This window comes from Tupaia chinensis, unplaced genomic scaffold (assembly GCF_000334495.1).
Source record: "Tupaia chinensis unplaced genomic scaffold, TupChi_1.0 Scaffold000086_1, whole genome shotgun sequence".
In the NCBI taxonomy this organism is placed as follows: domain Eukaryota; kingdom Metazoa; phylum Chordata; class Mammalia; order Scandentia; family Tupaiidae; genus Tupaia; species Tupaia belangeri.
In genome coordinates this window covers 575,663-581,706 of record NW_006159548.1, presented here as the reverse complement: position 1 = coordinate 581,706, position 6,044 = coordinate 575,663, and positions in this window count along the sequence as shown.

Genomic DNA, 6,044 nt, shown 5'->3' with positions numbered 1-6,044 from the left:
GTTTGATGGTATCTAGTACTTCTCGTATATTATTCTCATTTTTTTTGGCAATTTTCTCAGTCTTCATGGTGGATTTTTCTAGGCATGCAATTTTCTCTTCTATGTCTGAGGTTCTATTTTCTGTATGATCTAGTCTGCTTCTAATACTTTCAAGGGAGATTTTGACTTCCTGTATTATAGCCTTCATCTCTAACAGTTCCATTTTATTCTTTTTTAAAGTGTGTAATTCCTCTTTTAGATCTTGCAAGAATTTCCTCACTTCCCAGAACTCATCAGTTCCTTTCTCCATTATCTTCTGCAGTTCATTATCTCTCTTCTCTTCCATCTCTGTTAGCTTCGCCATTATGAATGTTCTAAATTCTTTATCAGACATTTCCATGATTTCCATTGAACTGCCTGTGGATGAGAAGGAGTTATTCTTTTCCCTTGAAGGAAAGGTATTTTCTTGCTTTCCCATATTTCCTGTGGTCCTGCGGTGATTTCTAGTCATCTGATGGACGGGGTATTTCTTCCTAATTCTTGAAGTTCAATCACTCCAGCTTGTTTGCTGGGGGCTGAATTATCAGTAGGAAATCTTCATTTCTCTTTTACCTTGAAATCACTACTTCGCAGGAGCCACGAGAAATCAATGTCACCAATTTCTGACCTATCTTCTTTTCTGATGTAAGCATTTAAAAACATAAACTTTTCCTATGTGCTGTTTTATCTATATCCCACACATTTGGTATATGCTACATTTCATTTTTATGTAGTTCAGGACTTTTTAATTTTTAACTTTTTTGCATTGTTTTGTTTAATTTTATTTTTATTTGACAAATGATCATTATATATATTTATGGGTATAATGTGATGTTTCAGCACATGCATACATTGTGAAATAATCAAATTTGGCTTATTAGAATATCCAGTCCCTCAAATATTTCTCATTTCTTTGTGGTAAGTTGAACTTATTGATCCATGGGTTATTTACAATGATACCATTTAAATGCTTAGAGGATTTTTCATCTATTTTCTTATTTAGTTTTGGTTTAATTTCATTGTGGTAAAGATAATTTCTATTATTTCAAATCTTAGAAATTTATTGATAGTTTTTTTTTAAATTTTATTTTATGTTTTTTATTTATTTTTTATTGCTGAGGACATGGTCTATTTTGGTGGTTGTTCTACATTTCTTTTAAAAAAGTGTGTGTTCCGATGTTGTTTGGTGAAATTTTCTATAAATGTCAATTAGATCAAATTGGTTGACAGTGTTGCTCTGGATGAAGTTTTATTAATTTAAGATGTAAATGTAGGCAAGGGTGTTTTTTCTTACAGTTGCTCTAAGTAATTTTCCCTCCCCTTGCTTTCTTCATTACCAAGATCTGTTTTCTTGCAATTAGCTGGTAGTGGTGGTGGATGAAGTGTGATTCTGGTTCACTTTATTTTGAGGATGTTGGTATCATACTTAGGTGCTTTCTCTTTTATATCTTCTACCCCAAATCTGGATGAGTTTGAAAATTGACTTTTTAGTTTTTTAAGCTTGGTGAGATTTCCTTTGGACCAAGCCATCTTTGGTGTTCTGCCTATCTCTCTGAGTTACTGCCTTCACCTTGACTTTGGCTTGATTATATCAGGTGAGTAATTTCATGCTTTTACTTCTGCGTTTTTGGTTGTTTTCAATAAAACGATTCATTTGATCAAATGGTCGTCTATTTTTTTTTAATAGTAATCCTGTTTAAGATAATTAATGATTAGAAATGATGTGAAAAGGAACACAATTTCTATTATATTACCTTAGAACCCTATAGGAGAAGAAAATCTTAAAAATTACCTAGTCAACTGATTTTTTTAGTCACTGAAAAATTAAATAAATAATTCAAAATCACAGAGTGATTTTTATTTATTTTTTACTTATCTCTCTTTTTAAAGAGAGATTTTTGCTACATGGCATGTGCATTCTGCAGAGGGACAGAGAGACAGAGAGACAGAAAATGAGAAATCACCCTCTGGGCAAATAGACACTCCACAGTCCTTTCTCCATTATCCTCTTGGGATTTTGGGCATGCACACGTGCCTGGCATGAGTTTTAAGCCTGCAGGTCTGGGACTTGCACTGCCGTTGACTATGTGGATGTTGTGGGTGTCCAGCGACATAACCATTATGTTATCTGCTGGTTCCCCAAATAATGAATTTAATTAGTGGTCACAATTGGACTAGACTCCTGATCCACTGTTTCACATTTGACTTTTTTATTTGCTCAGTCATGCTGTCACCTTTCTAAAATAGTTCTGATTAGAAAATAAGAAAACAAAAAACCCCAAATTAAATAAAAGGATTTGATAGGAAATGAGGCTTACAGATTCTCTAAAGATTTTATTTAACTTTAGTAATTTTTTAAAAAAGTAGTTTATTTATTTATTTAATGATTGAGAAAGGTAGGAATAGATATGGGATAGGTTGAGAGAGATGAAGACACAGTACTCCAATAAGATTCCAGTGCTGAAATCTACTTCCAACCTTAACCATCCTGGATCATGACATATGCATGCTCAGTGCACCTTGGAGTTCTCTGGATGTGAACCAGTAATCCTCCCATATGGGTCTGCCTCATACATCATTGTGTTTTACTGCTGCACCATTGCAGGCCCCATTATCTTTACTCTTTCTTTCTTTATTTCTCTCATGAATTCAAATATATATGTTATGATAAAAATCAAACAAACCATCACAGGCTAGTAGTTGATATTTTATATTTAAAGTATCTATTCAAGTTCAGTGACTCAAGTCAGCTACATTTGCTTGAGAACAGTGGCCAGCCTTATTTATTTCATGCTTACATGACTATGTATCCTTCAATAAGGATAACTTCTAGCCTGGAGACTAACTAGTGTTCAAAAACCACAGATACTAGGAAACAATAGTGTCTACACCCATAGGTACAACAGTCACTGAAATAATTCTACTGAAACATGTCTTGAAGCTAGACTCTTCAGTTTCCTGTTTTACAGGAGTCCCTTTCTTGTTTTAAAACCATGATGTTTAGCTTTCAATCATAAAGACTGGCAGCGTCACACTTTGTACTGCTTCTTTGTCTATGTTTGCAATGGCAAAAAGCTGGTTTGGCTGTCCGCCCTATACAGAATGGTTTGGAATTAATTGGTGTACCTGCCGTTCTTCATTGTCCTATAGTTTTGTGAGCAGATGGGAAAAGAATCTTCTTAGTACCTTTCTGAATTGTGTTGCAGTGACAAGGGGAGATTTCACTAGGCTGCCTTGGGAGGTTCATTCTGCTCAATGTTTTAGTGCATTAGAAAAATCTTGAAACTGGTGGATAGCTGAGCAACACACCACTCCTTCTGCCTGAAAAACTATCACATTCCCTCCCTATTCCCAGATTTCACTTAACTCCATTTACCCCACTCAGCATTCATCCTAAGAATCACACCATTGAGTGGAGTTTTGTGATAACTCTAGACTTGGTTAGGTACCTATTCACTTGCTTTCATAGGCTATTGAAGGGTGATTAAAGCTTTGTGTAATTCCGTGCTTCTTAGCTATCTTCTTGACCAGGTCATCAACAATGAAGAGGCAGGGACATATTTTTCTGATTCACTCGGATGTCTTTGACCCCATGAATACTTCCTACAGGTGGCAGTGAGAAGCCATTATTTAGTGAGTAAACTGAGCAAACTCCACCCTAACTTAGTCTAGGCTGAGCCTGGAGGACGTACACTTAGAAAAGAGATAGAGGAGCCAGTAGCTAGCCTGGTGGTTGAGGCACTGGCTTTCCACATGGCTGTGGTTCAAGTCCCAGACATGGTGACTTGAAAATCACAGGAAATAAATAGATGAAAAAATAAATGAATAGATGTTTAAAACAATTACTAAAAAGAAAAGAGCTAAAATTTTGTGTCTTTCTCTTCCAAGATTTATCATATTTCTCTTAGGAGATTTTTGTTCCCAGTGATATCATAGTTGTTTGTCACTTACATGAAAATCCAGAGGTTGTGATTAAAATACAAATATTGTAGGTTTTCCGGAGAATCTTTTATGGAAAATATACACAAAATTGTTGGAAACAAGGCACATTGAACTATTAAAAGTCATTAACAACTTGACTAGAATTAATTAATATTAATCCATAACTGCACTATGAAAAGTCCCCTAAAATAAGTTATCAGACAGCACATTTTAGCACAGTAGTGAAATGAACTCCCCCCCCCCCGGTTTTTTTTTTTTTTTTTTTGAAAAAATCTCCCCCCCCCCCGTTTTTTTTTTTAAAGGTTTTTGCTATAGAACGCAGACAGAGAAAGAGAAAATGAGAATTCACCCCTCAATGGCTATGCTGAAATCCCTTCTCCTCCATTCTCCTCTTGGGATCCTGGGCACACACACATGCCTAGGCTGAGTTTAAACCACTGGGTCAGGGACTTGGACCATGGTCAACTATATGGGATTCCAGCGACATAGCCATTATGCCAACTGGTGGTCCCAACTTCCTTAACAGTTTGAGGTGTCTAATAATAATGTAGTTTCCTGTTTAAATAGCACACACTAACTGTTGGAAAGTAATTAAATAAATATTGCAAGACCATGTCACACTAACTTAACAATAGGAATTCCTGGGACAATAGTTTGCATGACTTCTAAAAGGCCTATTCATGCTAATATCTTACAATTTCATGATTGAATTTTTAACATGATTTAGGAATCTGCCTTTTCCTTACTTGTTTTGTTGTGAATCTATTTTTATTTGTGTAGATTGTTAATACTTGCTTTCTTTTCTGCTTTGTAACCTGTGTCTCCTTATGTGACATCAGCTCTCTTAACTAGTGTCCTTAGTTATGCAGATATTTTTATTAAATTTAAAAAATATTTCAAGTGTAATAAATGCTCATTATGTAAAATAAAATAATAGATGTTTTAATAAAATAGTTAAGCATGTTCATTGTTAAAAATGTTTCCCATAATTTTTTGTTCACTTTTAACATAGACAATTTAAATAGTTGGATGTTTAACTACCTATATTTTCCTTTACATTCTTACGTATGTAGGCTTTAAAATCTTAACATAAATGAGATGACACCATTTATTATTTTGTAACTTATTTTTTTGAAACAATTTCAAATATGTAGAAAAGTTGTAAATAAAGCTAAATGACTTCATTTTCCTTGAACCATATGGAAGTAAGTTGCTAACCTGTATCAGTGCTGGATATATTTGTGTTTATTTTCTACTGGCAAGGGCATTCTCTTGTATAACCATCAAAATCAGGAAATTAACATTGAAACATTACTATCACATCATGCTCAGATCCTCACAAACTTGCCAAAATTGTCCTAAAATGTCCTTTGGGGCAAAAGGATCATAGGTTATATTTAGTTGGCATGTCTCTTTAATTTCCATCAGTTTGGATCAGTTCCTCAGCCCTTCATGACCTTGACATTTTCCAAGATTACAGGTGAGTTATTTTGTAGACGGTCTCTCAGATAGATGTATTTCATTCCTAATGATTAGATTCTAGCTGTGCATCTTTGGCAAGTCAGTGGCACATAGTTTGATTTGCTTTTTACTGATGATTTTTTTCTTTTATTTTCTTATATATTTATTTATTTATTTTGAGAGAGAGAGAGAAAGAGAGAGACAGAGAGAGAGAGAGAAAGAAAAGAGAGAAGCAGGAACAACTGACAGGATCTTCATGCCATGATCCACCTTTAACTTGAGCCAGTCCTGGATGACAGGCATGTGTGTGCCTCATGTGTTCAGAGTGGTTTCTGGGAGAGAACCCAGACTCTCCTTGTGTGGGTCAGCTTTCAGAGCACTGCATTACCACTGCACCACCATTTGGTCTCTGCTGGTGATTACTTTGATCATTTGACTAAGGTAGTGTCTGCCAAGGATCTCCACTATAATGTTATATTCTGCTCTTTCGTAATTAATAAGTATTTTATGGGATGGTACTTTGAAACTTGTAATTATCCATTTCTTATCAAACTCTCTCTATATATAAACATGGACTCATGGTTTCCTGTGATATGTAATAGATATAATCTATTACTATCATT